The sequence below is a fragment of the Balaenoptera musculus genome, chromosome 17 (genome assembly GCF_009873245.2).
Source record: "Balaenoptera musculus isolate JJ_BM4_2016_0621 chromosome 17, mBalMus1.pri.v3, whole genome shotgun sequence".
NCBI lineage: Eukaryota > Metazoa > Chordata > Mammalia > Artiodactyla > Balaenopteridae > Balaenoptera > Balaenoptera musculus.
Genome location: NC_045801.1, coordinates 65,579,435 through 65,603,897, shown reverse-complemented (window position 1 = coordinate 65,603,897; position 24,463 = coordinate 65,579,435). Strand labels below are relative to the sequence as shown.

Sequence of the window (24,463 nt, the reverse complement as noted above, 5' to 3'; positions counted from 1 at the left end):
GTTCCCTAGGGAAAAAATGTGAAAAGGAGGGAAAAGTAAAGAAAGAAGGGAAACACTCATATTTCTACTATCTGAAGATACTATTTAACAAAGATTAACAATTTTTAACAAAACATAGTTTTAAAACAGTTGTATAAAAATGAATCCTACCACTGTCACCTAACAGCATCGCAAAAGTATTTTTCTTTATTATTTCAGCCTTTGAAAATATAATTTTTAATAGTACCATAATATTCCAAGTTGAGTTCATATATTTCAAAGCAAACATGGGCAGGCTTTTCTTATAATAACTGCAACCAATATACAAAATACATATATTTACATTCTGTCAACCTAAATTCATCCTCAATAAAAAAAATTTATAGATACGCCTAGGCTGAAACTTTAATTTTCAATCAAATAGCTTAGGGTGCCTTAGGTTATACATAAGGCATGCGTTACATATAACGCACATTCACTGAAACCCCAATTACTAATTCTACCACATTCAACATATACCACCTTTGATTGACTAACAGCAGCCAGTGAAAATGTTTCATTTACAAAAACAATCAGGGAAGCATCATGGTTTGGTAACATGAACCACTGAACTGTGAAGGTGAGAACCAGGATTCATGTCCCAGCACAGCCCATAAGTAACTATGCAACAGCCAGAAAATTGTTTACTAACTATAGGCCTTAACTTTGAAGGAATTACATGATTCCTAGGGCCTCTTTCAGCTCTAAAACAAAGATGCTCAGAAATAAAGATGATTACAGTTCCATCACCTACATGCAAATCATCTGTCCTAGTTGACAGGTTATTCTTACTGACGGAAATCATATCCTAATACCTGGAATTATGTTCAGTGCTGTCCCAGACAGCCTGCACTTCCTTGCTATGTAAATTTTCTTTAAAATTAAAAAATTACAATAAAAATTCTACTTTAGCCTTTCCTGCCAGCTTGGCACCCCTACCTCTTTTTACAACAACAACTAAAAATAAAAATTAAATATTTGTAGTTGCTCTCGCTGAAGAAACTTTTGCTTCTGTGGTGCACAAGAAAACTTATTTTGAAATCTGCCTAACCAACAGATGTCAATACTGTCAGTTCAAATAAATATGCTTGCATGGTTAACAAAAAAGAACGCTGTATGAAATCATGCTTGAATTCATTTATTTTGAACACATACCTAAGAGCAATTAGTTTAAAGATAAAGACAACAATGATGGATTACCTACCCCATATTTATTTAAAATAGAGTACCTGCTTTGCAGGAGTTTTCAAAGCAGATTAAATTAGCAACTAAAAATCTATGAATGCACTTCAGAATGCTCATTTTGTTAATATTTTGTTTATTTGTAATATGCAGTAAAAGGGAAGAAATATGTTGAAAAATATATCCTGGCCCATTAAAAAAAGCAACACAGGCATATGCTTTTTAAATTTTTTAAACATTTCCTTAAAGCAAGGAGGAACCCTTTCTTTGCCATCTTTCAAATAAACATTCACTCCTGGTCTTAACTATAAACAAGATGCAGTACAGTAAATGACAGGTGTGCGGTGTCTTTTTCTTTAGTTAATAGAAAATAATATACTCAAAGAAATGGGGCAAAGTAAGCACCAGAGTACTGCCAAGGAGACTAAGCTTATTAATATTAATTTTTTACATTTCAACTGACTAAAGGTACCTGTAATTGGTACCCTGGTTGTAAATTTAAACTGCTATGCTTATGTAATAAGCAGTCATTATGCGCTTTCTTTTGTGTTCTCTAATGGGAAAACTGAAAAGGTCTTTCCCGTTTTTAAATTAAATGCTTTAATAAAGTAAGATTTTTAGGAGAACAAATACTCAACTTCTTACAGTGTAAATTAGTAAAAGCTGCTCTCACTGGACTTGTCTGTGTAGAAACTACAGTGATTAAATGCTTTCCAGAGCTTACATGCTAGTGCTTTCAACATCAAGAACTAAAACCAGGATCATGTCAGCGCTCTGTTCTGCTAAGCTTTAGACAAAGGGTGAGCCACGGCGCAGTGGGCAGGCTCTGGCCACGCTGAGATGCGCAGAAACGCCACCGCGACCCGGAACGACCGAAGACGCTCTGCTTCTGACCCCATGTGCTTGCACTCTAGCCAAGAGCCCATGTGTTTGCCAACATGGCTTCTGCACATTCAGCTAGCAGAACTTATCCTCACTCCTGAATCACTGCCTAGTCAAGGAAGTTCCTAGCTGAAAGCCCTCCACTCTCCACAGGAGAAAGTTCAGACAGATTCTAGGAAACTGGAACAGGAGATTGGGAAAATGTAGCGATTCTGCACACAGGCGTAAAACTACTGAAAGAAATGTTTTAAAGTACGTGTATTTTGAGTCAACTGATTTCCAACTTATAGACACTGAGTTGTAAATAGTTGAAAAATAGAGTTGTGAAAACACTTTTTTTTTTTTTTGGTATTTCAAAATGTGTTCAAACTTGGTAGAATCTGCAGTATCTCTGAAACTTGAAGCTTTTTCACTTCTCTTCTCCCATCTTTAAATTGCCTCTAAGCTTTCATCACCAGTATTCTGCTACAGGTACAGACATGGCTAAAACACATTCACCCCAGAAGGAGGTCTGTTTACAGAAATTAAGCCACATTCAGTCAAAGCAAAGCACATGCTTCAACACGAAAAGCCTACCCACTCCTCCAAAACATCCTTAGTAGTGTCTGTCTGACTTATCTTCATGTCTCTTCTACTCCTCCCTTAAGTTTTCTTTGTCATTTTTGTTTATATTACCCTGTGCTTTTCCTTTTATAACAGTAATTTTAAAAGGCTCAAGAAATTTTCTTCTGACCATAGATTTAAGAGAGCAGTCTCTTAACCTGTGGGTCTAAAAGCAGAGAATCCCTTTGCTCTACCTCCTAACATCTGTCACAAGAGTCAGATTACAAATCAACCCAAATGAGGGGATCAGGAGGTGGAAGCGAGGAGGGAACACAAGAAAAGGAACAACCTGGTTACTGGTTAGGTCATCGGCGCAAACTATAATATAGTTTCGATTCTTTACCTGATACAATCATACCAAGGGATCTCATGTTAGAAAACAGCATTAAACTGAATGTTTAATGTTTGAAAAAAAGAGACCATTCTACTTTCCTAAATAGAAATCCTCTTTGAAGATGTAAAATAATAATCCTTTTACTGGTCAATCTATGGAGATTTGTTAAACACGTATGAAAAAATAAATATTTTCAGTGAAGAAAACTACTCTTTCATTCCCAGTTTTTTAAAAGAGACTTCTAACGTCATCAGAAATATTAACAGAGAGATACATTAATTACAAACCAACGGATAACAATATATGTAAGCTACTTATGCATTTTACTAGAAAAATAACTTTACCTCTGATGCTTTCTATTTTAAAAACTGACCTGTGCATTGCTTTTAATAATTGTGTTTCTAAACCTTCTGAGGTTATTGAAGTGGGCAAAGAGATTAATCAGTACCTACTTATGGGCTGCCAAAATGTACTTTTAATTTTTTAAATGATAAGAGAAGCCTAAGGCAGTTGGCAAACATCTCAGAAATCTGAGTCTAAACAGTTTTAACTTATAACTTTATGCCAAACAAACTTATTTCAAGGAAACATTTGACTAAAGCAACAATAAGAACTTGTAAAATGCTGAACTTTTTTTAGGTACTAGATGGTTCTCTAATATATACAAACACCCAAAAAGCAATTTAGATCCAACTTTTACCCCATTAAAACACTGACGTTTCCAGAGCACAGAGTGTAACCTGATCATAAGTGCTGTGAAGGGTGAGAGTTGAATCTATGCTAAATCTTGCCATCTCTAGGTGTTTTACACAACTCCAGTTTTTTTGTTTTTTTTGTTTTTTTAAATAGGGTCGAAAGTTTACAGTACATTTTCCTACTCATTACCAATCACAAAATTCTTTTACGTTATGTCATCCTTGAACAATTCTCTGAGCAATTTGGGTATACCCAATCATAAATTTGCACAAGAGCTCTATCCCCAAATCCATTCACATTCCTATTATGGATAGTCTTTAATGATAAAGCAAATAATATTTATTTATATAGTTAGGAAAAGGATTAAACTTCCCACAAAATAATTCTCCCAAAGACACCACTTTTAGAATATAACAATTATTCTTACTCTAAGACTCCTATACAAAAACACTGATGGCTTGCAACCCAACAATTCACAAAGAATGTGAATTGAAAAAGTATTCATACTCAGGACCTCAGTTCTGTTGTTACTAAATGAACTCTACTTATACTCAAGATGCTCACTAACCCCACTCATTTCACCTCTAATGTTCACAAGAGAAACACTGATGCACTGTCTCCCACGACTGGGATTCAGGACTGGAGAACTGTCACAGTGAGTTAGCCCAAACAGATCTACACTACAATTAAACATATTAAAACGCCTGCATATAAAGAGCCCATACATGGCTAAATAAAAAGGCCCTTTCACCCAACCAGTAGGTTGATCTGTAGTTCTGACGATTTTAAATTAGCAACCACTTCAAAATTCAAAAAAGTACAAATACGCCACTTTCTAAAATTCTCTCATTTTCGGTTTATTTCTCTCATTTACAGTTATCAAACCTTACTTGCCTAACTCTATCCTTAATTAATCACAGGAAATTTCCAGTAAATTGAAATCATCACCACAAATGCAGTAGGCGTAATGTGGAAGCATCAAAGGGTAGAACACAGTCTTTAAAAAGAAATAAGAAAGCAATAACATACAGCTACAGTTTACCTTTTAAAAGAATTGTAAGACCTAAAAATACTATACAAAATCATATAAATTTGAATTCTATTTTCAATATATAAGGAGAACTTAATATTTTAAATAACGCTTCTGAGTCCTATTTTTAAACTGAATAATTTGGCAGTACATACAATCAACTATTTAAACTATTTTATATGTAGGAGTCTGATATATTAAAATGAGTTAAATCAATGTAGTATTACTCTAATTTTAAAAGCAAACAAACAAAAATCAGAGCCAACTGAAGAGGAACACGTTAAGCAAAGAAAATATGAAAGAAATTTTGAATTAATGTTTCTAATTAGCAAGGGCTTTCACATAGACTTAAAAGCAAATTTCCCTTTCCCAATTAATTAGAACACCAACACAAAGAACTAGACTCTAATTGACAATTCTTTCAGAGAACTAGGATGGGACAGATGTGACCAAACAGCAGAATACATGTTCTCTAATTTAAAAAAAATTGTGACAAAAATCCTGAGATAGATAGATAGATGGATAGATGGATGGATGAATGGTGGTTCCTATGCTTAAATAAGAAGACCTTTGAAAAATCATAAAGGCTGTGTAGCTGGTAGTATGGCAGAAATATTTTGGCTAAAAAATAAGCTCACTCTGCTCAAAGTAACACTAGACTTCGCAAAGAGCTTTTTGTCAACTTACATATAATGTAAAATACTGACTGAAAAGACTTCTGAAAAAATCTAGAATTGTTCCTCTTTCTATTAATGATCCCATAATTATCACAGACATATTTCAGTGTTTGCCATTAACTTAAATAGGAGAATTTTACAATACACTCAGAGAATTCCAGTTGCTTCCTCCAAGATAAAAAGAGGCACAATACTAATGTGAAATGGATATGCCTAAATTAAATGAAAAGAGAGAAAAATTAAGAAAGAAATCTGGGACAGGACCCATAACAGCACTGCAATTAAAAAGATAAGGGAAGGAAATTCTCAGGAAAGACAAATAAATCCTCCAGCCTCTAAGATGAGGGACTTGCTCTTGGGGGGAAAAAAGATTAACATTAAAGAATAGCAAATTGAGGGGATTTAAGAAGCAAATTAAAAAATACTGCAGCAAAGCTTTCTGAGTGCCAAATTTTAAATGTAGGTATGCCTACAAGTTTTGAAACAATTCTCTAAACTTCTGATACACAGACCTTTTAAAAACATAGACACCATCTACATATACATGGTATTTTTAAATTTCTGATAATTTTTCATTCTCTATTAGCTACTAAATTTTACCTACTATTTTCTGTCTCATTTTACAAGTAAAATAACTTTAGAATCAATAACAAAATGATAAAGTATAAATATACTAAAGCCAAAATACCTTGTCTTAAGACAATTTCTAAGATTCTTTCTAGGCAAAGCTTAGGGAGTTTCTCCGCTTACGCGTACTCCCCAATCCCAACCGTGGACAATCCCTATAGGTTCTCATTTCCTTGGTTTCCTTATTAAAACAGTAAAGTTTTTGTTTCTTCCTAATTAGTCCAGTGATCATATAAAAACAAAATAAGACAAAAGGGCCAAAATGGTTTGCAAAGTATTTCTGCAATAGAGTATAACTGACAGAAGTCACCTAAGAGTTGAGCGGCTCAACTACCCAATTTCCTTCTGAAACCCTACACACTGATCTGTGTTGTTATTCTACCTTCCTAATTAGAGCATGCTTTCTACCATTCTACATTTTTGTTCTACATCATCATCATCATCATTATTATTCCTTGCCTTTTCTGTTGTTCCAAGTAATAATCTTCTCTTTCCTTTTTAAAAAACTCAAAGTTAGGTAAGAAATTGTTTAATGATTCTTCTTTGAAGTTGTCCAATATGCTAAATTTTTCAGTTAAATGAAACTGACCCTGAAAGTGTTCTAAAAGACCCCAAATCTCTGCATGTTAAAATAAAATCTTTCTAAACTATATTATATTGTTTCATTGCCTTGTTAAATGGTGTTCTTCGGTAATATATTAATAGTAGTATTAAGGGTTGGAGAGTTAAGTAAAGATATTTTACTCCTATACTAAATGTTGTACAAATGCTAATTTTAGGTCACATCTATAAGCTATTAATAGTTTTATGTGGATTTGTTAATTATCAGGATTCTTACTGTCATTTCTTTTTTGATGAATATATCATAATTTATCCATTCTCCTGTTGTTACACATTTAAGGGGTTTTTTTTCCAGTTTTATGCTATCTCCTCACTGTCATTTCTTGATGTATTTTATATGCCTGTTTCTACCAGCTCGTCTTCTGTTTTCCAGATAAATTAAGGGTGACTTTACTCCCATATTCATATTTTTCATAATAGCTTTATTGAGATATTCACATCCAATACAACTCAAATGGTTTAAATTTGTACAATTCAATGGTTTTCAATATATTCATAGAGTTGTACAACCAACACCACAGTCCGTTTTAGTACGTTTTTATCACTCTACAAAGAAGCCCCATTAGCAGTCTCTCCCATCTCCCCCACTCCCAGTCCAGTCCCTGGCAACCGCTAACCTTCTTTCTATCTCTAACGATTTGCTTATTCTATACAACATGTGGCCTATTATTACTGGCTTCTTTCACTAAACATAATATTTTCAAGGCTAATCCATTTTGTAACACATATCAGTACTTCATTTCTTTTTTATTGCTAAACAATACTCTACAGTGTGTACATACCACATTTTATTTTTCTTGCTGATAGACCTTTGGATTGTTTTCACTTTATGGCAGTTATGAATAAAGCTGCTATGAACCTTCTCATATTCATATTTTTGTAAGTATAGAAAATCTACTGAACAGTTTGTGCTAATAGCATGATGTAGATCACAGGGACCCTGGGTAACCAGAGAAGACAAAGCCAGGTCGTCTGTCGGACCTGGAATGAGTGCTCCATCCCTGAGCCTTCGATTACTACCTTCCTACCAAACTGCTCCAGTACTGCTCGGATCTGCTTATGTAACCCCATCACCTCTGCCACTACCCCTGTGTTCGACTCATCGTCTCACCATCGGAGGATTTACTTCGATGGCCTAAATGTGGCTCAGCCCCCAGTCCTGCCCAGTGCAGTGTATTCATTCCAAAATACAAATTTCATCATTTCATTTCCCTGCATCAAACCCTTCAATAGATCCCTGATGCACTTGAGATTAAAGTAAAAATGGCTTCGTAAGTAAGACGCTTAGATGATCTGGTCCCACTAACCTCTGCAATCTTGACCTCTGACTACGTCTGTGGCATCTATAAGAAATTATTTCAGTTAATTACTCTCTCTCACCACTGGACCTTTGTACACACTGCCCCCCTCTGCCGGGAACTGCCCCCCCCTCCCCCATGGGTGCTTCCCTCAGCCACAGAACTGTTTACACTCTACCTTTTTATAATCAACATCTCCATGATAGTATGAGCGCAAAATGAGAAAAATTTGTGCTTTTCTCATAGTTAGTGGTTCTAGTACGATGAATGGCATAGAGTGGATTCTCAACACGTATTTGTGGTTTTGATGAGAGAATGCCACTTACTGGCATACCTGAATAATTCCGGTGAGTAGGTAGGACTTTTTGAGGCTCCGGGCTTGAAAAAATATTGGTGAAAAAAACACAAAACACAAACCTGCATCCTGGCTTAATCTCCCTGCAGTAGAGGCAAGTAACCCTCCACTGGCAGGCCATACGGTTCCCAATAGGACTGCCATCACTGCCTCTAGTGTGACCAGGGACTCGGGAAGACGCTTGCTCTACCTCCAGTCTCCTGGCAGGACTGATGCATAAATAGGCGGGTAGCACGTGCTAGGCCAGTGAGAGTCATGCCTGTGGTTTCTGCTGGCACTATCAGGAAAGAAATGCTCTCTTTAAAGGGGAACACTGGCTGTTAAAGTGATGTAAGCCAGAGCTGCTGACGGCCTTCTCTGCCATCACATAAGGTCCTAATTGAAAAAAGAAGCCAACATAGAAGAAAGTGGAGACAAAGGAAAGAGAGAAGTTTCTGATGGCATCATTTAAATCGCCCATCCACATGCACCCAGAGCTGGTTGTGGCCTTGGATTTCCCAGACATGTGAGGAAATAAATTCCAGTATGGCTCACACTGGCTTGAGGCTTTTTTCTGGCAGCCAGAAGAGTCCAGGGCTACACATCAGGAACATCTACCTGTGTTAGCCTATAATTAGGCATCAAAATAAATGACTATCTATTTTTCGTTGTTGGTGCCATTTTACACTATATACACTATATAACATTTATAAGCTCAGGCAAAGAATATGCCCTATTCTTAGGGATACCCTAGTGGAAGGCATGACTTCTGATAACAGTGCTGGACTCTGACTGCTTCCTTTGGTGGGTGAAACAATGCAAGAAGGTTGCCAGAGCCAGGGCAGAATCCTAAGCCCCCTGGAAACTGGGAGACCTGAAGCTTTCAGAATGAGAAAAGCCAGCACCAGAACTAGACCAACTGAGAGCAGACCATGATTCTGTAGGAATCCATGTTACTTACTTTAAGACTCAGACACTTTTTTTTTTTTTTTTACCTACACAACCATGGGTAAATCAAAAGTCATTTGTTTTCCAGGGAATCAATCTGGTGAAATTGCAGATCAGGTTTGGTTATGCAGAAGTCTTCCCAACTTCATGTAAGATGTAGGAATATTGAATTTTAAACACAATCCACCAATTACTTCCCTGTGGATGAACTAAGAAGGGCGGAGCCAGTTCACGAGGTGTTCATGAAACAGAACTGGGTGTTCATCTAAGCTAGGTCTCTTTTCTCGAAGACAGGGCAAGATATGGAAATTAAGACACGACCTGTGCCCTCAGTGACTGACAGAGTACAGCAGAAAGAACAATACGACGGAGGAAAATCGGAAAACCGGATGTGTGCACAGGCATCCACACGGCGCAGCCCTGGAGCTCTTCCTGACCAGTGTTAGTTTCTCCTCACAGGCACCCATCCTATCCCTTACTACGGGGCCCTTTCTCCTAAAGAGTGGCTTTGCATTACATCGTTGGTGACTTCCCACTGCATGTGAAATATCAAAAATGGGAGGCCAGTGTGGGCTGTGTGGAAAGGACGTCGCACCGGATGCAGCTACCCGCAGGGGGAGTGAGGGTGAGGAGGAGGGCCACATGTACCAGCCAGCCTGGCAAGATGCTCACTAAGCATCATGAGGTCAGTCATGAAATTTTAGGAAAAAAGATATTAGAAATCGCAGGTATGAAAGATGCTTCTGTAGTGGTAGTGACTGAAATCCCTCTCCCGTTCCGGGAGCATAGCCTGTAATAGAGAAAACATGCAGGCGGCTTCCAGCAGATCAGGGGAAAAGGTAAGGGAACTGCAACTGGCTAGGGAGTATTCCCAGAAAAGCCCCTAAGCTAGGAAATTCATCATCCCACTCAATTTTCTTGGGTGGTAGCGGCCAAAGGAACAACACTGAACAGAATCAGAGCCTCCCAGCCAAGGGAGGTGTAGCCCCGGAGTCCTGCTTAACACCACATGGCAGGTGTGTTCACAGCTACTTACAGTATCTGTTTAGAAAAAGCATTAAGCTTCAGAATTTCAGGCTTTCACGCCTGCGAGATGGAGAGCATACAATAAAACCACTATTAGGATGCTCGTGAGATGACAAATGTTACCCCCCTGCCACCACCAAACTTGGTTCATTATTTCTTATTTGAAGCCCTTCTAAAAGTGTATGACGATAATCTCCTATTTTAGTAAATATAACAATCAAAAGATAATTTTACCCTTCTCTACGATTTAAGATCTTACAGTCCTTAGGACCATCATTCTGAATATTTGATACCAATACAAAATAATGAAACTTTATAAGGGGTGGGAGGTAATACAGAATGTCCATGGACCCCAACAAATTATTAAGTGTGTACGTGCACGTGTTATTTTCTAATTTCCTTTTAGGAGAGTCTGTTTAACAGGAATGTAAAGGAAAAATATTATTATTTAATTCAGCATCTCAGCATGGGATTCACGTTAATGTAAGTTCATGATATCCAACTAGGTACATACGGACTGATTATAAAGATTAATAAAGATACCAGGCACATATCAACTAATACAAAAACACTTATCAAAAAGGGGCTAGACAGGCAACAGGATAACTCTCCAATGGATCCCATCTTTACTACTAAGTAATTACTATGAAATTAGGCAGGTCACTGGATTTGTTTTTTCCCAATTGTAACATCTCCCTCGCATAAATCCCATGATTCTTTCAAAATCAGTAATGACAGTGTCAGCTGGCTAGTGCTGAGTCTGGTATAATATTGAACCCAAGTGATAGGATCCACTTCTGATGTGCAGTGCTATCCAGAGTGATCCCAGGGTCCCAGTTTTCTAAAATACTAATATACTCACTTTGTGTGTGTACACTGTGTGTGTTCACTTAAAACTGGATTTTCATTTTCACTCCAGAAGGCCCCACCGGCAGGGCTGGGCACTGAGAATAAGAGTGGCGAAAGGCAGAGCCTACCCTCCAGCACGCAGGTTCACGCAGACTCAACTCCAGATCAACTAGTTCCTCCTCCAGTGAACACGTTCTGTGTCTCGATGCCAACTGTTACTTTACTAACCTAGATCATCCATGAAATTGAGAAAAGGCTTCCAGAGATGTTCTAGGCAAAAGTCAGAAAACTACTGGGGAATTTATGCCAAATATCAGAGTCGTTGTTTCAGGGATACGCCACTCAAACTACTTCATCTCTTTTCCTCTACCCCCAAAGCATCTGTAACACCCAAATGATGTGCATTTTAAATGGTCATCATGGTTTTTTTTGGATTAACTGCAGGGTCACAATGGATTTCTCTGTGTAATCTTCCAGATTCTGACATACTGAGTCCAGGAAAAAGAAAAAACATGCCCAAGGTCTCACAGCCACCAGGCTGGGACAACCCCTGGGAGCTGCCCGCAGTCTCCTGTGCATGGTGGTTTTACTTGTGCCTTTTCTAATGTAAGACACACAGATCTGAGGACTGAGGCTTAACTTTTTATCTGCTATAGCAACTGCTAGAGCAATCAGTAAAAAAAAAGCATTAAAAGTCTTTATGTGGGGACTTCCCTGGTGGCGCAGTGGTTAAGAATCCGCCTGCCAATGCAGGGGTCACGGGTTCGAGCCCTGGTCCGGGAAGATCCCACATGCCGCGGAGCAACTAAGCCCGTGAGCCACAGCTACTGAGCCTGCGCTCTAGAGCCCGCGAGCCACAACTACTGAGCCCGTGCTCCACAACAAAAGAAGCCACTGCAATGAGAAGCCCACGCACTGCAACGAAGAGTAGCCCGTGCTCGCTGCAACTAGAGAAAGCCTGTGTGCAGCAATGAAGACCCAATGCAGCCAAAAAAAAGTCTTTATGTGGTCTACCTGGCAAACATTCAAAATTAAAGACAACACTGCTAAAATGACATTTCCTGATATTATGTCAAAGCATAATATCGTTTAATTTGGTGATATTTTGAGTGATTTTTCTTTCTCTTTCTCCCAAGCCTACTCTAACAAATTTAGAAATATGAATGTTCAAAAAGTACTCCCCTGGAATAAATGAGTGACAGACATCCCCCCCTTTAAAAAAATCACTCTCTCATCTCCTTAGTAGATGACTGCCAACAATGACAACACCTCTTGACAACGATAATGTACGCCAGAAATGTGATGAGAGGCTGAAAAATGTGATGAGAGGCTGAGCAAATGATTATTTGCTAGAGTCTAAAGGTAACATGCTTAATCACTGTTCAAACCTCTTTTTGTGCTTTCATCCTCAGAATCTCCAGACTGTGCTCCCAACTAACAGTTTGTGCAAAGCCCTAGTTGGGAGCAAATTTTAAGAATAAATGTCCTCCTCTTTCTCTTTCTTTTCTTTCTTCTCCCCCTAGAGGAGGCTTGACAGGATGTAAGCAGAGTAGGTGAGGAAGTAATCACAAAGGAAACATATATGAAAAGAAAATTTAGTAGAAATACTCAGTGATTTTCAAGAGGGAGAAATCCTAGGAAATAGATTTTTCAGGTGTTGACGCATCATTTTTTAAAGGTTTCTAGCCCTCATCAAATTTATTTCTTCTTAGAAGGCTGGAAAGGAAAGAACTTAATGGGGAGGGACCTCTACTCCCTGGGCCACCCTATCCCATCTCCATTTTGTCTGTTACCAAATGCCTGATCAGATCATTTGTGGTTAACTTGTGAGTATCATTTCCTAAGTGATTGTATGTATGTATGGATATGTGTGTGTATGTGTGTGCTGTTAAAGATGATTTCAACTGATTATTGGGCTGTTACTCAGGAAAGAAGCCTTGCCTCTACCCTATGGCAGTATGAGTTAAGACTTTTAAGGCTTAAAATAGACAAGAAACACCAGCAGGGAAAAAGAGAGAGAAAGGGTAGAGTCTATGGCCTGGACAATAGGTAGAGCTCAGCTGGGAACTGCTATTGAGATGCTGATCTGAAATTTTCAGAAATGTAACTCAACCTAGACTAGGAACAGGAATCAGAGAGATGAGGAATAGAAGCAGACGATGAGGAGAGGCAGGAAAAGGAGGAAAAGCAAAGCTAACTTTTAAAAACAGTGTTCTAAGTGCTAGGCATTGTTCTAAGCGCTTTCTGTGAATGATCTCAATACAACAAAACCGCACAGTAGAAAAAGAACAGATGTCTTAGGGAGGTAGGCAGGTGGAATTTGAACAGGAAGAATACATTAGACTCAAGCTGCTATTAAGAATAAAGGGCCCTCAAGGTAGGCTTTACTTCTGTAACACTGGACCTTCTTAACACTGGACCTCCTCTGTTCTCTCTGTCCAAGGTACCTGCAACTGACTACTTGTAAAAAGGACATAATATCTTTATATTAAAGCATTAACCATTAAGCATTTTTTATACCTCTTCAACAAGAGGTATTCTTCAATTAGACAATATATCAGATATAATTTATTAAGCTCTAATAGATAAATTAAAATCTAAGAATTTACTCAGTACTTTGCATAAACCCAAGTGTTACGGCTTCCTCCCGATCACCTAGAGCAGGGAAATTTACAATCTAGTTGGGTTAGGCCTGGAACGTGGTAGCCACCCGCATTCTCAGGACACTTTCAGCTAAGATTGTAACTAGCAGTTATTCTTCTGTCTTTGTGGCAATTGAGTCCCATCAACAAAAGATATCCTGTATCTGTTTCATTTCTGGCTACTCCTGTTTTAATGATCTAGAATACACAGGAGGGTTGTAAATGTCACAGCAAGATAACCACAAGGTCAAGAGTACCAAGAGAGGGGCAGCAATGGGCCCAGTGTCCCTTACCTTCCCACACTGTGCACCTGCTACAATAGCTTATTTTACATTTGTTGTTACGTTGCTTTGTAATCCCATTTATGTAACTTAATGTTTGTTTTCCACTTCTCTTCCTACATAAAAGATGTGGGTGGAACACAGACCATATATATTGCTTCTGTACACCTGAAGCATTCCTACTTTACTCTGTGCTCCAAAATGATTATAGACTAAACTGGAAAAGACCGTCGATCAGCCGGGGAATAAAAAACAAACCAGAGCTTCACCTGATCAGGAAGTTCCATTTGCATCATTAGAGGTGGCTATGCTATATGTGAAAGAGGACAGAGTGGGGAATATAAAGTCCCAGCTTCAAGGTCTGGAGCTACCTGCCTCCCTATATGGCACTGAGTCATCTCCATGAGCCTCAGTGATTTCACGGATAAAATGCGGATAACTTCTCTCACCAAGTCGACAGTAGTAAGAATTTGATGAAATAATACATATATTAAGGTATAAGGTATATTAATATATACATTAATGTAGGTATGCAAGAAAAGATTGCTTCTTAAAACTCCTTTATATTCTGATTTATAAAAATATTTCTACACTTTATTTTTAAAAGATGTGGTCAAGTCGTTACTAGAGGGTATATGAAACAAAAAATTTTAAGAGACTACTAACAACCATGAGTTACAATAGAAATAAAGAGAATACAAATTTTAAGGGTAGATTTAATCAGTGCTTTAAGAAACAGCATGAATTATTAAAACACTGAAACCATATGTCACAGTATTAATTAAATTATTTTGTATTTGCTTAAAAAACAGCTTTAAAAGGAAACTGGCAGCTGTGAATAAAGTAAATTTGAGGTGGTAAGTAATTAAAACTTCTTTCTGTGTTCATGGTGAATACTGTTAATTATATCACAAAAACTCAGAAGCACCTAAGAACACTAAGCACGGATCCTACTGGGAACCTGTGCAAAAAAAAACTGGGAGAAATCTGAGAGGGAGGGTAGCCTAATTTTTAGACATTTTATAAAATGTAAATGCCACATCTGTTCATTTAGATCATGATTATCTAAAATATAATAGAGTCAACATGAAATAGAAACTGTTCTTCAACATAAATTAAGCTTTTTGTAAAGTAATTGAAAGAATTCTCTAGTCACTCTTAGAAATATAATTTTTTCTAAACAGCAACTGAAATTTGGTTTTGAATGGAACATCTTCTCTTTGTGTGAAAAGGTCATAGGATTTCTTAATATGGGAAGTCCAGGAAATTCCTTTTTAAGATTCCTTTAATTGAGGAAAACTTCTAAGGTTATTTTGAAAGAGAAGAACATGAAAAAGAAAGTGAGGTAGCCCTTTCCCCATCCATTAAAACAGAATAACCCATGTTAATAAAACATCTAAATCCAAATCCCACTGAATGAATTATCTGTGTAACCTCATTTGAAGCCAGCTTCAAAGAACAGCTTAACGTAATTTCTGTGACCTGCATTTCCCTTTATTAATTGATGTCAGATAATCATTTCTGATACAGTATACAATTTAGCAACTTTGTGGGCCCGCAGACCCTCAGTGGGAGGAAGGGGACAGCACGTACAACGCTAAGCCTTGTCATATTCTTTCCCATACTCAGAAGGTTAGCTCGAAACTTTATTTTGAAATTACTATCTCTTTTTTTTGTTTGGATGGTCCGTTTATTTGTTCTTTATTTTTTAAGAGAACAAATGTTCACAGGCAAAAGACTACCAGTGACAGACTGGGTTTGATTTCCAATTCTGCCTCTAACTAGCCAGTTGAACTAGGTGCACATCATTGGGTAAGTCACCGGACTTCTCAGTGCCTTCTTTCCCCACCTCTAAAGTGAGATCGTAACAGCAGCTACTTACTAGGCTTCATCTGAGGGTTATGTGGATCATTATGGGAAGAGCTTAGAACACTACCTGGCACACGATAAGAACAATATGTACACTAGCAATTATAAACGATCTTTCAGTTCCAAGAACTTTCTATTACATTAGTACTAAGATTAAAACAGCATCTGGGGGCTTCCCTGGTGGCGCAGAGGTTGAGAATCTGCCTGCCAATGCAGGGGACACGGGTTCGAGCCCTGGTCCGGGAAGATCCCACATGCCGCGGAGCAACTGGGCCCGTGAGCCACAATTGCTGAGCCTGCGCGTCTGGAGCCTGTGCTCCGCAACAAGAGAGGCCGCGATAGTGAGAGGCCCGCGCACCGCCATGAAGAGTGGCCCCCGCTTGCCGCAACTAGAGAAAGCCCTCGCACAGAAATGAAGACCCAACACAGCCATAAATAAATAAATAATTTAAAAAAAAACAAAACAAAACAGGATCTGTGTTGATAATACTTGGTTCCACATTTACGTCTCTGTACTGAAACCCACATTGCTGACTGGCCTATAACTATGACATTTAATCAAACATAAGTAAACTGTACATTCAATTAAATAGATGACTTAAACATTTAAGTCTTAATTTGTGTTCATGTCCTACTTTCTACCTGTTTGGGGTCCCCTCATAATTATCAGTCTTTGGTAATATAGTAATGCTCTTTTAAATAAAACAAATTTATATATCTAATGACACACTGACACAGAAAAGTTACATGCCCATATATGGGCAGCAGTAACGTTAAAAATGTTCTATGAACAAAAAGTGAAAAAAAAACGAAACACTGACATGTTCCTCTATATAATGAAAAAGATTTTAATGACGAAGGCTGCGTCTAACTCAATTTCCTTCATATTCTTGATTCTCATCTTTTGAGCACTTCTGACAAAATTCATTTTGTAGTATCTGATGGGATCAGTTAATCAAGTTTCCTTTTCTGAGACAAGAATCATTTTCCTCAACTAATATAGAAGGTGGCACAAAATGTCTTTGCAATTGTTACAAGATTCAATTAAAAGCAGATGAGTTGAAAAACACAAAGTTCTATTTCACTACAGACATTATGGCCCAGGATATAAAATTTGAATGCTTTGAAAATAAAAGGTGGTTTAGTCTTGACTTCAATCAAAGAGAATTTAGACATGATCAGAACATACTTCAATTCCTGACACAAAGAATTTATCCAGAGTTTAAATGGATACAAAACATGTAAAGGCCAAGAACCATGTCTTGCCAAAAGTAATAGTAAATGTTTGTTTTTCCTTTTCTCTCTACCCCTCAAGGTAACCTACATTTATCTCTGCTTCAAAGCACTGTGAAAACTTTGAAACCTCATTGTAGTATATAAACAAATGATCAGGTATGCTATTTTCATAATCAGCCCTTGAAATTTAGTAGGAAACAGGACCCTTAATCAACAGAGACCTCAGGAAAAGTAATGATGACAATAAAAAAACACTGAAGTAGAAATACCATAATAAGCCAAAGGTATCAAATTTATGGGAATAAACAGATAATACGTAAATGCCTCCTATTTTCTATCCCTAGGGTCAGGAAGGGTCAAGAAGTAAGTAAGCTCCTTGGTGTGGCATTCCTGGGCCCCTCAGGACTCGAGGACGGCCACCTCGAATATCCGTGGGGACTGCTGCTGTCACTGCAGGCAGCTTTGATGACAGCCACTGTGCTGTGAAAGAGGACAGGTTTCGGAGGAAAAAAATTAAAAGATGGGAAACAGATAAATACAGTGAGCACACAGTATGGTTTAAAGCAATAGGCACTGGCATTTAGGATATGCTAAAATCAAAATACATTTAAAAGGTAACAGCACTATGTTACAAGGGCTAAGATTTTATGTTTTCAAAAGACACTTTAAGGAGAAAGTTTGAACCAGATCTTGACATATAATATAAATATGTCAGTGAACGAGTTCAAAGAAGTAATAACTTACCTGTTAGACCATAAAGATTTTATGAAACGTTGGGAATATTTTGAAGCAGCATCAACAATAAACATCTAACTTCTACATTAGAGAAAAATGTTAATGTTCCAAAGCATCTAGCTTCAAAGAAAATCGAAAATCAAGATGCCACTGGGTTAATAAAACAAAGTCTACTATTGTATATAAATAAAACTCATAAAACCAACCTAATTTGTCTAACAGATGTTTAAGTCAAAGGAATTTTCCATTTCCATTCCATTCAAATATAATAGCATGAGTAACCACCAAATAGTTTTCAAAATACATTAGTTCAAAACTCTCTTCTATTTTCACACTCTACCTTATAACCTAGGAAACAGTTTATTTTCTGGACTGTAATAAAACCGCCATATCAAAGGCAGAATTAGAAATCTAGATCAAATCGCTTTCTTAGTGACAAAGAACTGAAAGAAACTGCGAAATAAACTGTTTCCTCCGGCCCCGGCTTTCTCTCTTCTAACTTAAGCTACCAATTCAATAATTATGACACAGTTGTTTCTTCAAAGGTATTCTCTTATAGTTTAGGTAAAGACTTCGAAGTCTCAGTATTCATATAAGGCACTGGCAGGTCTTTTATAAGCTCCCGCACTCATCTGTCTGCTGAAGTTTACCCCAGCTCATCACACTCCTGCTTTTTCAGTCCTTTTCTCTTCTCAAGGAGGTACAGTAAAAACTGGGCTCCAATTCTGTGATACTGACAGCTAACAGACTTCCGGTCCTTTAGGTGGAGACCACAAAATTTTAAATGTATGATTTCTGCTTGTGAAATTCATGTAACTGGCACCAGAAAGGTCAAAACTGTGGTTTAAAGAAAGCAAAGTCCTCAAATTAATCAATTCTAAATTAATTCAATATTTTTGAATACTTCCAAAAGTGGTGAAGGCAAACAAGTCTACAGACTATGGCACCACAATCTCAACCTTGCATGGAGACATGCACTTAAGAGATCCTCCAAAACTGGAATACATACATCTTTAGTATATGGTTAAATTCCTATTTAGTCATTATTAAATGCTACATATTTCTTCCTCTCCCTTGGCTCTTTTTGGATGGGAAGGCAGAAGTGTAGCTGTGACTAGAACAAAAAATATATTTCCACTGATTGTAGACACCCATGAATCATTCATGAAGTAGCAAACAAGGCTTAGACAACCTAATGCATGGAATTAGGTTAAAATCACAAGTTGCAAAATTTACTGTTAAATTCTCTGGTTATGTCTTGTTTTTCTGAGTCTCAAGCTAGCAAGAGAAGTCTCAGTGGAAATATCTATATCCTAATGGCAAAGAATCACAGAAAAAAAGAAAAAAAAGGGAGGGAGGGAGGGAGGAAGGAAGGGAGGGAGGGAGAGAGGGAGGGAGGGAAGGAAGAAATGTAATTAATTTTATAGATATGGATAATTTTATAAATAAATGTTTAATTTATCCCTTACATCTAGATGTTATGAACAGTGGAGAATGACGTAAATGATCTGTGCTTCAAAAATAAACTATGAGGTGTTTAATGAAAGCAGCCTGATTTTATTCGTTATTTTCTCTTTAAAGGAAATTCTGGCAAGGTCAGCTGACTCAAATTCAACACCTGTCTAGAAAATAACATGTATCTGTCACTTTATTCCAAAATGAGAATGAAGGGCATAGCTAAAACACCTAATAACTGACCCCAAATCAAATGCCGTGTATTTGTTACTATGGTGGCACAAATGTGAAATTCTGCTTATCACAGACCTTCTCCCTAAAGCTAACAACTCTACTATCCAGGTAAGTAGAATATACAAGCTTGAAATGAAATCTAAAGGCCAATAACAACAACAAAGAACAAGGCAGGGGAATGTACATTTTATTAACAATCTGCAGCCCCTTCTCCCCACTCCTGGGCACACACACACCTGTACGACAGCACAGAAGAGCACAGCTGAGAAACCAGAGTCCACTTGTTTCTCCGAAGATTCTGGCTCCAGTGCTACTTCCTCTAAGACATGCTAAGTCGAAAGATCTACACAAGGTACAGACTGGCAATACTTTTAATTACAATTATTTCCAAAGAATACCAGCAACGCTGACAGGAGTCACACTTAGAATTTTTCAATTAAAAAACCACAGTGCTCTCACAGTGAAATCTCTCTACACTGAATCCCAACTTACAATCCAAGAAACATCCTTATGAATTTTATAAAAAAATGATGCTTTAAAATAGCTGTAATTCTAAATCTTGCAATTCTAGCTTTTGGATGAGCCAGAGAAACCAGGTTCTGCCTTATTTCTGGTAAACCTTTCAGCAACGCACTACGCTTACATCACTTGGCCTGGCTGTGCCTATGGAAATCGCAGTGCCGCTGTTCTACGTGGAGACTGCCTGGACTCTGGGACTGTCTCAGCCTCACCTGGCACAACACACCTTCCTCACGAGGCGTGTACCTTCCCAGGAGCACACTTTGGAAGTGCAGGTAACGCCATGCAAACAGAACATTTGCTTATGAGGGGCGGCTTTTGTTGCTGTTGCTGTTGCCTTGACCTCTACTCCCATGGATAGATTAAGGCGTTTAGTAGAAACAGTCATATAACTCAGAAGACAAGGCTCAGTTTTTTCTTTAAGAGAAAAATCAGAAAGCCAAAATTCAACGTAAAAAGAACGAGCAAGGAAATATGGCGCTAAATTTGCATAGATACTTCTTTTCCAGGTTAACAATCTTTGGTAGTTATTCTTTTTTTTTTTTTTTTTAAGAGCTATTCTTTTTTTTTTTTTTTTAATTAATTTTTTTTTTTGGTTGTGTTGGGTCTTCGTTTCTGTGCGAGGGCTTTCTCTAGTTGTGGCAAGCGGGGGCCACTCTTCATCGCGGTGCGCAGGCCTCTCACTATCGCGGCCTCTCTTGTTGCGGAGCACAGGCTCCAGACGTGCAGGCTCAGCAGTTGTGCCTCACGGGCCCAGTTGCTCCGCGGCATGTGGGATCTTCCCAGACCAGGGCTCGAACCCGTGTCCCCTGCATTAGCAGGCAGATTCTCAACCACTGCACCACCAGGGAAGCCCGGTAGTTATTCTTTATATTTCCCATAGCACTCAGCACAGACGAATACGAAATAAATAATTAATATTCTGAAAGAACAGAGAGTCAAAAGGAAGGAGGATGGGTAAAGGGAAAGAGGGAAGAGAGAAAGGAGGGTTAATGGTGCTGAATGAATGTAGTTTTATGGGGAAAACTAAGCCAATCTGTTTACATGAATGTGTGCATAAAAAGAGGAAAATGGAAGAGTAAAAATGCTTTAAACACTGGCCTGTCATACAGTTTCCAACTGTGGCTTTGTATTAATAACACCCACTGGAAGATAATTTCAACCCACCAGTAAGCCTATTCTGTCCTGAGTTCAGCAGTCCATCCTGCATACAAGGGGCAGAGGGTTGCATCCGGGGGGGCTATGATTAGGATCCTCGTCTGAAGAGCTAAATGACTGAGGGCATTTTGTCAACTGTCAAAATATTTATTTTCCAAATCACAGTGCCTACCATGCTGACATCTGAAGGAAATAGCACAAAAATAGCAACACAATTAAATGCTGGCAGATTTCTGCCTAAAGCAAAAGAGTTATAGTTAAATCTACTGAATTTGGTTTAGAATAATACTGATTTTCAGGGGACACTGCTCAAAATCTCAGATTTGTAGCTCAAATCAAGCTGCCCGTCTTCATGGGAATTTATACACTCTCAGTTAAATCAGACACCTAATCACAAATCTTCTCACATCTATGAACAAAGAGGGAATTCAAAATCCAACAAATACTCATTTGAAATGTACTTTCAACCATGCCATATCCAATATGGACATAATTTCTTTTATGTCTTGATACGTTTAATATAATGTTTAGTATTTAACAACAAAATGTATTAGTATCACAAGAAGTATATGATGCTTTATTGTACTTTGGAGAACTCGCTCTACATGCTAGTATTAAGAATTGAGCTTAAAAAAAAAAAAAAAAGAGTTGAGCTTTTCCTAGTATGTGTGAACAATTCTTCACTCACCCATGTCACCCTGTCCTCTCACCCCAGATATCTCTAACATAGAGAAAATGTACTTATAAATAAATCCAAAATATATATGAATCCACAGTGAGTTCAGGTTTCCATGGCAAAGGGAAAATTACATTTCAAGGCTATATTGTCAAATAGATTTATCTAACACTTGCTCCTGTTTTGACTATCAATTCTCAGAGAATTTTATTGGCCAACTTTAAAAATGCTTAAAACGTGAGACTGCAATGGAAACACTGATATAGCTGCAGATTAGGAAGCACAGTTCAGTCTGTTAAATAAATTTTGTCTTTTTAAATTCAAACTACAGAATTTCATTTCCCTAAACTCAAACCTGGAATTTGCGTTTACACTCACAGATATAATCCCTAGGAAAGTGTGAGGAAGTATACTTAATCATGTTTTCGAATCAAAATTTTAAGATATATTCAACAACACTGCCTTCAAGAACATTTTGTCCACAATATTGTACATGTAAGATTCAAAATATTTCTATATAACATCTCCTACTCAGCCTTGAAAATAAACTAAACAAGGAAAGCTGAAATTATATTTGAACCAACCCTGCTTTACCTCAAAGCTATGCCACTTCTTTTCTTAAATAATTAAAAAATTTCCCCCAGAGACATAACTTATTACACCTTCCAAGATAAGGGTTCTAAGTAATTCTATAGTCACAATATTTCACACAACCTGTTCTCTGTAGGAAGAGTGATTCATCCAACAAACCACAGATGCCACTCATAACCTGAAGTTTCTAATATTGCAAGGGAGAAGGAATGCTGATTCACAGCCTACCATGTTTATAACAAAAAAAGGAATCCAAGTGGCTGTCTGCCATGTACCTGCCCCCCAAAAGTGAGTATGAAATTAAAGTGCCAAGGTAGAACTTTAAATTGTTTAGGTCATCATTAAATTTCAAATGAGTCATCATGTTTCAGTTTGAAATAAAGGTTAGAAGTTAAGACCTACTAATGAAATATAAGCAAAATAATATTTGATTTTAAAATTAATTTTTAAGTCCTCAAATACGAATATGATTTTCCTATACTACGTTTATTGCCACTAATATGCTCGTATGCAGGGCTGTTTAGGCAGAAAATGGAGCTCAGGGGTTAAGATCAAAGTCTTCAGAGTGGCAAACTGCCACTTGCTTGATATGACCTTGGGAAAGTCACTTAACCTCTCTCAGCTTCAATTCCCTTATCTGTTATTCTGAAGATAATGAAAAGCACTTACATAATGCCTGGCTCACAGTGAGGGAGCAATAAGTAGTAGCTGCTGTTATTAGTATTATCGAAGGAGTCTCTGCAAATTGCACTTGTAAATTAGATGTGAATAAGAAATGGCTGTGTAATTCCTAAAATTTTACTTAAAAAAAAAGCCTAAAGTTCAGACTTAGTTCTTTTTATAAATGAAAAACCATGATGGCAGAAGGAGAGACCAATGCCTGAAGAAGGTGAAACAGATCAAAAAACAACACATACGAAAAACAAAAGGCACGAACCCAACAGTAGCGACTAACATCCTGGAACACTTAAAGAAAACTGCCAAAGACACAAGGAAACGGGTGGTTCCTTCGATAATGAATTCAAACATCAATACAGAGGGCAGAAAAATGACCAAAAATTTCCCCCAATCTACAAAAATAAAATAACCTAAGTAAATTACATTTTGTATGAAGCGACAGGTAGTGGGAAATTTTTAACTTATTTGGCTTTCAGAGATTAAAACTGGACAACTAATGTCAAATATGTTGACACTTTGCTCTCCATAAAGATAACACAAAACATTTCCAACATGGTAGCATGACGGAGTAAGGAGGTGAGAAGCTCCCACACTTGCTTCAGGTTTACCCGTCACTTGATCCTAAGAACCTACTAGGGTGGTGACAAAATAAATACAGAATTGGAAGCATCATCCTCTGAATTCTACCCTGATTAATCACACTTGAGTACATAAAATATGTAACACAGGTAATTTCTCTGGACATTTATGAGCGATATACTCAAAGTATCTGATATATATTAATTTCATATTTAGAAATAAGTATACGGAGCTATTTCTATTTTGTATTTACAGGTGCAGAGTTCAATTACTCTGAATATAAATAAATTCTTAATATGTATTACCCAAGAATTACTGTAACAAACGCTTATTCAGTCTTTCCCATACAATAAGCACTATCCTAAGGGTTATGGACACTGTTTTCAACAAGACAAAAATGGCCCCAATGTTCACGGAGCTTATATTCTAGTAGGGAAACTAAAAATAAGAACACATCACATGATCATAAACATTATGATAAAAATAAATCAGCGTTGTGTGATAAGGAGTGATTGAGAAGCTATTTCAGACTGGTTGGACCAGAAAAGCCTGCTCATTAAATCTACCCACATAGGACTGAAATTTGCTGCCAAAATCTATAGCAAGCAATTTTTTATTTACATATAAAAATAAATGCAAACATTTTGCTAGGCTATGAAATGATAATTCACCTCCTCCAATGGGT

General features: G+C 37.5%; 1 protein-coding gene across 7 annotated transcripts in view; it reads right to left on the bottom strand.

Moving 5' to 3' along the window:
- Positions 1-24,463, bottom strand: part of NCOA2 (nuclear receptor coactivator 2) — a 275,210-nt gene that overhangs the window by 145,830 nt on the left and 104,917 nt on the right. The window lies entirely within an intron of this gene.